The 12,562-nt window shown below is 45.0% G+C and overlaps 1 long non-coding RNA gene across 1 annotated transcript; it reads left to right on the top strand.

Annotated features, from left to right (window-relative positions):
* The first annotated feature begins 2,849 nt into the window (after positions 1-2,849).
* LOC113888857 lies at positions 2,850-7,361 on the top strand. Its single transcript, XR_003510084.1, has 2 exons — positions 2,850-4,675; positions 7,034-7,361. It is a non-coding gene; the product is annotated as an uncharacterized LOC113888857 (long non-coding RNA).
* Positions 7,362-12,562: the final 5,201 nt, after the last annotated feature.

The following is a 12,562-nucleotide window of genomic DNA, read 5'->3' on the forward strand; positions in this document are numbered from 1 at the left end:
AAAACGGGACTTTTTACAAAGAGTTGTAGAATCTGCTTTTTTTCTACTAGGCAAAATATGTGGATTTTTTTTATACCAATAAGCATCCATCTACAATACGCATTTTATTGTCTGAGCAGAATTCCATTGCATGAATATAGCAAAATTTATATAACCAGTCTCCTACTGTTGGACATTTTTCACTGTCATAGCAGTTTATAAAAAGTTTCCACTCTTTTACTGTTATAAACAATGAGCATTTTGTAGATAAATCTTCACACACATCTTTAATTGTATCCTTAGGAGAAATTCCTACAAGTACTATTGCTGAGCCAAAAGATAAACATCTTTTCACTAAGGTATTTCTGAAATCTGAATCTTAAGCCCCTGCCTCCCCTTCTTAGTTCCAGTCTTACCTACCCCTGTCCACTGGAGAAATCCCTATGGCTGTTCCTTGGTATCCACCAACACCCTAGATTCATTTTGTCTAAAACTAAGGTCACCACCCAAGAAGCTTTCTCCTCCGTCTGTTTTCTCGCCCCTGGTGGAATTAGCATCTGCCCAAATCCTGGATCTTAGACCAGTGAGCCCTCTTGTCCCGATTCCCATAGTCCTGCAACCATACCCATGTCTTTTCACATCTGTCTCTTCCACGTTCTCTGGCTACTACCTTTGCCCAGGTCCTCCCTTCTCCTTGCCTGGCCAGTTACCAACTCTGCCTTCTTGCCATCCAGTCTGTCCTCCACTTTGTTCCCATCTGATCATACATGTCACACCCAACTGCAAACTGTCCAAAAAACTTCCTACCCGCCAGCTTTCAGTATCCACCACCTCCCCGCATCATCTAGCCACCCCTAAAGGATTCTTTAAACCTCTGCAGAGATCACTCTTCACATACACCCCCAGCACAACCAAATTTATAGCACCTCTGCGATGCCTCTCTAAAGCCTCTTCCCTCCCGCGCTCCCAATCCCAGGCTAGGCACTCCCTCCTCCTCAGCTCCCAGCACACCTTGCTTTTCTCTTTTATTGCACTTGTCACATTGTATTGTCTTGACTTGTTTTCAGAACTGTTTCCACAGTCTGTTGAGCTCCTTGAGGGCAGAATTGATATCTTTCTCATTCTTGTGCCCGGTACCTGGCATATAGGAGGTACCCCTTAGCTGTTTGTTGGATAAACAAATGGTACATCTGGGGAATAGTGATGAGAGTGGAGTCTGAGGGGTGGGGTGGGGTGCAGGGAGTGCGCTGGCAACTGTGCGTGAAGATGGAAAAGTGGGTTGGGCTCTTTAATACTCTGTTGGAGGAGCGTGGGCTTCAGTTTAAAAACAGGGAAGGATGCCTGAATTGGGGGAAAAAGGTTGGGCTGTTATGTTTTGGGAGGCAGACTCTGGCAATGTTGTAACTAGCTTGGAAAAGCAAGATTTAAAAGCAGAGGGGACTAGTCAGGAAGCTATGTCAGAGAAGGTATAGATGGAGCCCAGAAGTGGCATGGCGATGGGAATGATACCTTTGGCTGGAGGACGGCTGTGAAGGGCTGACAAGGAAACCCAGGGGTTGTCTATGGCCATACCACCCTGACCGGCCTGATCTCGTCTGATCTCAGAAGGTAAGCAGCGTCAGGCCTGGTTGGTACTTGGATGGGAAACCCAGGGGTCAACCAGTGTGTAGAGGAGGAGTTCGAAAGGTCAGATGAAAACCGAGAAGGGTGGGGGTCACAAGGGCAAAAGGCTGAAACTTTTTTTTTTTGCCTACAATGGGTCTTAGTCCGGCTGGCGGCCCTCGGGCTCTTTGTTGTTGCTGTGAGCCCCTTTCTCTAGTTTTGGTAATGGGGGCTACTTTCCAGTTGTGATGCATAGGCTTCTTATTGCAAATGGGTCTCTTGTTGTGGAGCACAGGCTCTAGGGCACATGGGCTTCAGCAGTTGAGCACGGCTCAGTAGTTGCAGCTCTTGGGTCTAGAGTGCGGTCTCTAGTAGTTGTGGTGCAGACTTAGTTGCCTTGCAGCATGTGGGATCTTCCCCGACCAGGGATCAAACCCATGTCCCTTGCGTTGGCAGGCAAATTCTTAACCAGTGGACCACTCAGGAAATCCTGAAAGGCAGAGGTTTTGAAGAGCAACTCAGGATGGGCACCTAGCTGTTGTCATCAGATAGGAGCGGACCCAAGGACCACCTCGGGGCTCTGTCTGAAGTGAGCACTTGGTTTGCAAGGAGAGGTGCCTATGCACTCCAGGGCACAGCAGGCCCTTTGGGAGATCTGCAGACCCTTTTTCCAGCCATCTGCCCCTTGTACCTCAGTTACCCTTCAGGACTTCATTCTTCATTTCCCACAGACTTCTTTTTGAAAGAATAGTTGTATTTTGGAAATTAAAATACTAATATTTTAGAATGTTTAGAAATATTTGTAGAAGTGAGTCTCAGTAATCCTTTTTACCTAAAAATACCTTCCTTCCTCACAGAGCTTCCTCACAGTGGGATAGTGTAAGCACTATCTCACCATTAAATAGTCATGCTTTGGGATGACAATCATTCCCTAAAAGTGACTGCAGAAAATCTAGGGACAGAAAGTAGATTAGTATTTGTTTAGGCCTAGAAAAGAGGAGGAATGGAAAGTGATGGCTAATAGGTAAAAAATTTCTTTGGAGGGTCGGGTCATGAATTAGATTATGGTGATGTTTGCACAACTCAAGAAAAATACTGAAAGTCATTGAACTGCACTTTAACCCAACTGGGTGAACTTTGTGGTATATAAATTATATTTCAAGAAAGTGGTTGAGGGGCTTCCCTGGTGGCTCATGGATAAAGAATCTGCCTACCAATGCAGGAGACATGGGTTCGACCCCTGATCTGAAAAGATCCCACATGCATCAGGGCAGCTAAACCATCGCATCACAACTATTGAGCCTGTGCCCTAGTTGGGAGCTGCAATTACTGAGCCCACATTCCACAAGTACTGAAGTTCAAGTGCCCTGGAGCCCATGCTCTGCAACAGGAGAAGCCACCAAAATGAGAAGCCTGCACACTTCAACTAGAGAGTAGCCGCCTGCTTACTACAACTAGAGAAAAAGCCCGCAATGAAGACCCAGCACAGCCAAAAAAAATCTGGTTGAAAAATTTATTGCAGATGCTTCTGGGAGATTGAAGGATTTATGCCAGGACTGCCAGTCATTATTGTTAGTGTAGACAAGTTTACTCAGGCTTCTCCCTCTAATGCCAAAACAAGTTTTTCTCACTGACAGAAAGGTTGCTTGCTCTTTAGGAGCAGGAATGGGTTAGGGAGAGGAACAAGAGAACACTTGAGACCGCTAAGCAGCTCCAAGGCAAATGGAAACAGAAGAGGGCATGGGCTCAGGAGCAGGAAGGAGGAGTGCAGAAATGACAGCCAGTTAGGAATTGGAGGTTAAAAATAAACTTCCCCTACTGCCTGGGAGAGCCCTAAGAGGTCTTCACAAGGAAATAAAGAACTCTAAGAACCCTAGGCTTTCTCAAGGGTGGAAGAATCTTAAAGATCATCTAATTCCCTGGGTCAGTCCCTGGGTCAGGAAGATTCCCTGGAGGAGGAAATGGCAACCCACTCCAGTATTCTTGCCTGGAGAATTCCATGGACAGGCTGCAGTCCATGGGGTCGCAAAGAGTCAAACACAACTGAGCAACTAACACACAATTTCCCAAAGGTATGTCACCCTCCTCTGGATATTTGCATTTTGAGAGCAAGCCCTATGCCTAAAACTAGATGACTTACTTTTCCTTTGAGGAACTAACTTACTATCCCCAAGTCATAGAGTAGCTAACAGGATGGAACATTGTGTGTCTGGAGGTAGGTCAACCATGGAGGCGTGGGGCCCTGTGTCTTTGCCACTGGGCACAGATGGCTGAGGTTCCTGGGAGCCACCCTCCACCCTAACCCGTCCCCCACAAGGAGTTCTGAGGAGGAACCAAGGACCTCTGACTTCCTTAGCTTGGAAATTGGGGATGGTAGTTTGTAATTGACCATAGGGAATTGGGCCCTAGATTTTTCCAGACTCTACACTCACCTCCAGACCTCTGGGCCTCAGGGAACAGGAAATATTCAAAGAGCTCAGATTGTAGCAGAGGTGGAAATTGCTGATAATAGCTTGATCTGCCACTCTCGCAGGTGTTGACATTTGCATTTTAATGGAGGCGGTTAATGCCTTCAGCTGAAGGAGTGACTAATATGTTCTTCCAACTGCTACTGGAGGTAATGGGAGACCCTTTGTGGCCCAGGGCATTTTAAATGCCCTCTAGTCACAATACTAGATTACTCCTGATGGGCAGCTGCCAACCTTTGGATTCTAATATCCATATTCCATGCTTTATCTTTGATCCTGTTCTTGATTTTGCTTTCTTGAACTTACTTCTGAATCTCATTTTCCTAAAAGTATGGGAACATCCTTATGAACCATTATTCTTTAAACACTCATAAACTAATTGTCCATTTCAAGCAGAAAACTTGTGCTGGACACAGTTGAGTGGCGGGAACCCAAGACGTACGCCAGCAAAATGCTGTCCTCAAGAAGTCGGAGGTGAGAAAGTCACAGAAAGCTAGAGAACAGCGCAGCGCCAGGGGACATGGCCCATGCAGCTTATGCCAAGCGCTACTTAAACAAAGAGGCTGAGAACTATAGGAGGAAGTGTTCTGATAGGCTTGGGTCAGCAAGAAGGACTTCTCGGAGAGGTGAGAAGCTGAAAGTATGTGTGGGAGTTGGATATACAACAACTGAATAGAGTTTTGAGGATTCAAAACATTCCTCTAGTCACAAAAGACCATGTATTTTTGATCCTATTTATATGAAATGTCCAAAAGAGGAAAATCTATAGAAACACAAAAGAGATCAGCGGTTGCCTAGAACTTGGAGGGAATGGGTGGGGGAAATGGGGATTAATTGCTCATGCGTACAGTGGGAGGGTGAAAGCTGTTCTGAGATTGTGGGGATGGTTCCACATCTCTACTGCTAAGTCACTTCAGTCGTGTCCGACTCTGTGCGACCCCATAGACAGCAGCCCACCAGGCTCCCCCGTCCCTGGGATTCTCCAGGCAAGAACACTGGAGTGGGTTGCCGTTTCCTTCTCTAATGCATGAAAGTGAAAACTGAAAGTGAAGTCGTGTCTGACTCTTCTCGACCCCATGGACTGCAGCCCGCCAGGCTCCTCCATCCATGGGAGTTTCCAGGCAAGAGTGCTGGAGTGGGGTGCCATTGCCTTCTCCGACATCTCTAACTATACTAAAAAAAATTGCATTTCATACTTTGAATGGGTGAACTTTATGGAGTATAAATTATATCTTAATAAAGCTGTTTAAAAATGGGGAAGTGGGATCCAGAAAGACCATTCCTTCAGTAATTCCACTTCAGTTATACCCTAGTTTCAGGTTCCTGGTCTTTTCCTGTATGAAGGCTCTTTCTTTCTTTTTTGCTGCACTGCACAGCTTATGCGATTTTAGTTCTCCAACCAGGGATTGAACCCAAGCCCTCGGCTGTGAGAGTGTGGAGTCGTAACCACTGGACTGCCAGGCAATTCTCTGAAGATTCCCCCTCTTTTTTTTTGCCGCACCACATGGCATGTGGGATCTTAGTTCTCTAACCAAGGATCAAACCTACATCCCCTGCCTTGGTAACATGGAGTCTTAACCACTAGACTGCCAGGGAAGTCCCTGAAGGCTCCTTTTCAAGGCAAAAAAATTTCCAGGACCTCAACGTGGTGTTTATGTACCTTTAGTTTAGAACATATATAGTGGTAAAAAGCTATTATAAATTTATTAATTCATTTTCATTTGGTAAATGAATTAATACTTTACTAATCCCAGTAGTATTTATATATGCTAGAAAAGTGATTCTGTATTTGTAGCCAAGCATCTTATGCCTACAAACAAGGCTTAGTGGCCCTCTCTCAAAATCTCCTTGGTTCTTTGGAGTTTTCAACCCACAGTTTCAGAATCCTGGTCTGTGCTCTACCAAGGCATGTTTAATTCAGCTTCCCTGTCAGGTGACTGCCAATGGGGGGGGGATCCATTAGCAGAAAATATGATACAATTTCCATCCTATGATGTGTCTGCCTCTTCAGCTGCTCAGGCAAAATGGCACCCTTTCTCCTCCCAAAACCAGTGAGCTTTGCTTAGAGCAGATCCAGCACAGAAGACAGCCAGAGCCGTGCTGGTTGGCAGACACTTGTCTTTAGCAAATGTAATTAAAGTCAGCAGCAAGTAAGTGCCTATTCATTTTTCATTAGAAAAGTCAAAGGCAACCTTCTTGGAAAGCAGCATCATTGAACTTCAGCCTTGGTGTTAAAGCCAGGCTTTCCCTCGCTATGTGTATCTTCTTCCATGAGTACACACACAAATGAGTCCACAACCTCTTTATTGAGGGTGGGAGAGAGAGAGTCAGAGACCATCAGACCTATAGCCTTCAGAGGTTTTTAGTCCCATCCTGTCTCAGATTACCCCAATGTCTATCTGCATATGTAATTGCCTATATATATGTATATGGACCTTTTACAGTTTACAGGTGTGTGTGTTAGTCTCTCAGTCACGTCTGACTCTTTGTGACCCCATGGGCGGTAGCCTGACAGACTCCTCTGTCCATGGGATTCTCCAGGCAAGAATACTGGAGTGGGTTGCCATTTCCAACTCCAGGGGATCTTCCCAACCCAGGGGTCAAATCCATGTCTCTTGCGTCTCCTACACTGGCACGCAGGTTCTTTACCACTAGCACCACCTGGGAAGCCCGTACAATATACTGGTCTCTCCCCAGATTGTGTTTACAGACCATTTGTGTAGTTTGAACCTGATCTTAGATTCCCTTGGGGAGATGACGTTTTAAAGCTCTCTCTATGATGAATCCTTTTGTAAAGAAGATACAGTGCTTGCACTCTAATTTGTTTTTTAAGGCAAGGGCAATATTGTCAGTCAAGAAGAGAGAATTGGGGACTGGGGCCCCATCTGGCCCTATCAGACTCCTTGTTGGTAGGCTGAGCCGATTCATCTTGCTTTAGGCATCAGTTAACTCATCTCTTTTCCTCCATATGCTTCCTTACAAAGGCATTTCACCTGATGAGCAAACAGTCCACTCAACGCAGGACTGAGGGACGAGCACTAAACTTGGGGTCAGAGTACCTGGAGGTTCTTCACCAGCCCCACCACTTTCCAGCTGCATGATGTCTGACAAGTCACCTGTCTCCTTTCTGAACTGCGGTCCCCAGCAAGGGTGACTGCTCTCCTGCCCTTAACAATTTGATGTGAGGATCTAGACAATGATGTGAAATTCCTTTTCAAGTTATTCACCCTTATGTAAACCAGGGATCATTCTTAATAATAGCAAAATAATAAATTCACTCTTAATAAAGTCAGATATTCATTTAAGAGGTTAGCATGGAAGGTGGCACATCTCTGGGTCTCAGGCTCTTGCATACATTTATTTATTTATTTTTTTAATCATTTATTTATTTTAATTTGGCTGCACTGGGTCTTAGTTGCTGCATGTGGGATCTAGCTCCTTGTCCAGGGATCGAACCCAGGCCCCCTGCATTGGGAGCGCAGAGTCTTAGCCACTGGACCACCAGGGAAGCCCCTCTTGCATACATTTAGAGATGACTGTGATAAATATTTTTATGTCTGTGCTGCGTGTGTACCAGCTTGTCTAGTAGTCTGGGAGATCAGCTCTTTCATCTCTGCTGTGTTCAAAGCAGGGCCCCTAGGGCCATGCAGATGAAGGCTCTGTTCTCCAAGACCTTACCTCTTTCAGGATTCTGGCAGACTGCAGCCTGTCTGCTGTGCAGACTGGGGAGCTGCGCCCTCCTGCAGGCGTGGGCGGTGATTAGAGTGGCCTGTGAGGAGCTCGAGTGGGGCTGAGTGTTGCTTCTCCTCTTGCCGGCCACTCTGCTTGGCCCTGGAGTGGTTTTGCCCAGTCTCTGTATCACTGACTGTGAATCTGTGATTGGGCATGGCAAGCCAAGCGGTGTTAGCGATCGTGCTGGGGCTGGCTGACCTTCCCCAAGCCAGGATAATCTCTTTCCCTGGCAACAGGCAGAGGCACCAAGGGACAGCGACAGATTGTGAAATCCTGGGGCTGGGCTTTCTAGAATTACTTAAAAAGAGAAAACTGTAACAATACCTTGCATTTGTACCGTGCTCTTAGAAAGAAAACAGTTTTTAAAAGCTATTCAAGGAGAAGGCAGCGTTGGAATTGTCTGGTAGAGAGCAAACCAGATGGGGTAAGAAATGTATTGTCTTATTCTTATCAAGTCAGTAACAATGAGAGTGTTAAGAGAAATCTTTCATCCTTACCCACCCCCCCCACCCCCGCACCAACCACCACACACACACAGGTGGGAATACCAAGGAAGAGTATCACACAGCATTAGCAACAGAGTGCAACCTAACCTTCTTGACTTTTATCATCACCCTAAAGCAAGCAGTGGATGAAGACGCTGAATGACCTAACAATTTGCTTTGTCCTCCTGAGATTCCAGCATGTAGACAGCTCTTCCGGAGTCAGACTTTGTGCTCCGTCCTCTGGGGCATACAGAAATACGCTTGATCGCTTGTAGGTCTGAAAGCAGTGAAGAAATGTGGGGGTGGCACATGAGAAACACTGCCATCTTCTTGCGAGGTACCTGCGAAGGATCTTTAAGCCAGGCAGGAGCAGACTCAACAGACAGGACTGGATGGGGCCGCATGTGTTGCCTGGGGAGTTTCAGTGCTGTGTGAAGATTTGAAGAAGACATTTCAGGAAGGCATTTAAAGAAGCAAACTGGCCACTGGGCCAAATGTGGCCAATGCCTGCTCTTAGACATAAAGTTTTTGAAATACAGTTTTTGAAAGTTGTTGAAACACAGCTACACTCATTTATTTTTGCCTCAGCCTGCTTTTGCACTACTTGCAGAGTTGAGTAGTTATGACAGAGACTGGGTGCCCACAAAGCCTAGAATCTTTACTGTCTGACCCTTTAGGAAAATTTGCCTCACACCAAACACACAAGAATCAACTCAAAATGTCTTATAGACCTAAATGTAAACCTTAAAACTGTAAGAAGAGTACACAGGAGAAAATCTCTGTGACCTTGGGTTATAAATTTCTTTACTGCAACACTGGTTCATTACTTTCCCAATTATTAAAAAATTTTTTTTTGGTAAATTGGACTCAGCCAAAATTAGGAACTCTTCAAAAATACATTGTTAAGTGAATGAAAAGATAAGTCACATACAGAGAGAAATTATTTGCAGATAAACATACCTGATAAAAAGTTTGTAGGGAGCATCTAAAAAGAACTCTGAACTTGATAATGAGAACAGATTCTAATACAAATGAGTAAAAGATTTGAACAGACACATCACCAAAAAAATGAATGAATAGGTGAAAATATACAGATAACACATAAGGACATGGAAAAAGCTCAACATCAGTAGTCATCAGGGGAAAACAAATTGAAAATCACAATGAGATACCACCACAAACTATTAGAATGGCTAAAATTAAAGAGTGACCATACCAAGTGTTGGATACGATATGGAGCAACTGGAACCTTCACACACTGCTGGTAGAAATGTAAAATGATACAACCCCTGTGAAATAGCATGGCAGCTTTTTGTTTTTTTTTTTAAGTTAAGCATTTCACATACCATATAATCAATCGATTTCACTTCTAGGTATTTACCCAAGAAAAATGAAAGCATATAAGCATATGTCCACACAAAGACCTAATGCTAATGTTCATGGCAACTTTATTCATAACTAAAAGCAACCCAAATATTCATTAACAAATGACTAGATAAACACATTTTACAGATCCATGTAATGGAATACTATTCAACAATAAAAAGGGATGAACTATTGATATAATAAAAGGAATAAATCTCAAAATGATGATAATAATTATCCCAACTGGAAGAAGCCAGACAAAAGAGTACATACTATATGATTCCATTTATAAAAAAATTATAGAAAAGACAAACTAATCTGTAGTGATAGGAAGCAGCTCAGTGGTTGCCTGTGAATGCCAGGAAGCAGGAGAGATTGATTGAAAGGGAAACTTGGGCTGGGAGATGGCGGTAATAGATATTCATTATCTCGATTGTGGTGACGGTTTCACGTGTGTGTGTGTGTGTGTGTGTGTGTACATATATATGTCAAAACAGCAAACTGTTTAAATATGTGCAGTTTATTGTATGTCATTGTACATAACTGCTTCCCTGGTGGCTCAGCAGTAAAGAATACACCCGCAATGCAGGTGACCCGGGTTCAAACCCTGGGTCAGGAAAATCCCCTGGAGAAGGAAATGGCAACCCACTCCAGTGTTTTGCCTGGAGGACCCAGAGGAGCCTGGTGAGCTACAGTCCATGGGGTCTCAAAGAGTAGGACGTGACTGTGTGACTAAACAACAAAACACATAACTAAATTGACAATAAAACTACGTTTCTTTTTTAAAGTATTTTTTAACTGATTTTATTTAGTTTATTATGGCGGTGCTGGGTCTTTGTTGCTGTGCGGGCTTTTCTGCACTTGCAGCGCTTGGGGCTACTCTAGTTGCAGTGACTTCTCTTGTTGCAGAGCACAGATTCCAGAGCCTACAGGCTGCAGTCGTTGGGGCACGTGGGCTTAGTAGTTGCGGCTCCGGGGCTCTAGAGCACAGGTGTGGTGCACGGGCTTAGTTGCTCCTTGACATTTGGGATCTTCCCAGATCAGGGACTGAATCTGTGTCTCCTGCATTGGCAGGCAGATTCTTTACCACTGAGCCACCAGGGAAGCCCTATATAAAGCTATTTTTTAAAAGGAAGAAAAAACCCTGAGGTTGTTGTTTCTTTCTTTAAACACTCTGTGTTATTAGAAGCAGCCAGTTCACTCTCCAGGTTTTATATTCCTTATTCTCACTACAGTGCTTTATCTCCCCAACAACCCTGTCCTCTAAAGCCTTATTTTCCTCCAAAGTGACCACAGGTCACTGCACTGCCACTGTGTGATATGGACTACCTGAGTACTATCTCCTCATGTTAATAGGATCATTGTTGCCTTTGAATCCAACTAGGTCAGATATCCAACCTCAGATTCTCACTTCCTCCAGAGTCTATTGCTTGCCACCACCCTGGTATCAATCACCCTATTGATGAGGGTTAATTACAGAGAATGGAATTCATTCTAACTAACTGAAGCAGAGAGCTTCCCAGGTGGCACAGTGGTAAAGAATCCACCTGCCAATGTAGGAGACGCAAGAGACATGGGTTCGATCCCTGGGTCAGGAAGATTCTCTGGAGAAGGAAATGGCAACCCACTCTAGTATTCTTGTCTGGGTAATCCCATGGACAGGGGAGCCTGGCAGGCTACAGTGCATGAGGTCACAGAATTGGACATGACTGGGTGATTGAGCATGCACACACACACACAACTGAAGCAGGAAAGGAATGTATTAAAAGATGGTGGGGGCAAGTTCAAGGGGGAAGTTCTTAGCCATTTCTGCATACGGGAACTACCTCAGTATGGGGAGGGTGACTTGATTGTAGAATAATCCAATCTACATTATCAAAGTGCCTTTTAGATGGTGTCCCCCCGACCCACACCCCACCAACCCCTCTTCTGGTGAAATTTCTAGGAAAGTTCCACTTAGAACTGAGGATAAATGTCTTATTCCAGGGATAATTTTTGGGGGTAGGGAAAGGACAAGGTGAACCTGGAATGCCCTCTTCGGCTAGAAAGCAAAGATGCCCTCAGATTACTGAGGGCATGTCAGAACACAGGACACTGCACATCCATAAGAATGGCTAAAACAAAACAACAACAAAAACTTGACAAGTTCCCAAAAAGTGATTCTGCCTCTCCAGGATGGCTCTGGGATCCAGCCATCTGCTGTGCAGCTAGCACCTGGATATAGACTGAAAATACCGCATCAGCCTCCCTGGAAATCTTTGAGGAAATCAAGGAATGTGTCCTGGTAGAAATCACGAGCTCTGGGTTCTGCTACTAACCTGCCTTGTACCCGTCCCTTTTCCTCCTCTGAGCCTCTGTGTCCTGTGTGTTTAATAAGGGGAGAGGGGACCCTAAGTGTTTTCACACTGAGTTTCCTGGAACCCTAGGACCCCTTGGATTGCCCTGAGATGCTGCAAGGAGAGCCAGGGTTGGGGGTGAGCTCCACCTAGAACAGTTCTGCTTTTGTCTATTTTAAGTTTGGCAGATATAACTCTTGGTTGACAAACTCAGAAGGTTCTGAAAACATCAATTCCTCTAGTTTCGAAATTTCTAAATTTCTGACTCACATGACCCATTCTCAGAAGCTGGATGAAATATTCACTCCGAATATTCTTGGAGTTCTTCTCTCAGATCGTGCCTCACTTCTGGGATGCACTGCCCGCTAACAAGCCATGTCTCTCCAGTTGTCTCTGTGGGTCCAGTTGTGTCTGCTGGGGCATGGGCACCTTTTGGAAGCTGACCATGGTCCCCTCTGCCTTTCTCTTCTCATCCCTCTCTAGCCCATCTTCCACCCTGAGAAAACTCTTCCTAGCCTGGGGTGGGGGAATTCCCTTTTGTGTTTGAGACATTCTCTCAGTCAGTGCCAGTGAATCCCCATCATGGGTAGAATGG

The sequence above is a fragment of the Bos indicus x Bos taurus genome, chromosome 1, assembly GCF_003369695.1.
Source record: "Bos indicus x Bos taurus breed Angus x Brahman F1 hybrid chromosome 1, Bos_hybrid_MaternalHap_v2.0, whole genome shotgun sequence".
Taxonomy (NCBI): Eukaryota; Metazoa; Chordata; class Mammalia; order Artiodactyla; family Bovidae; genus Bos; species Bos indicus x Bos taurus.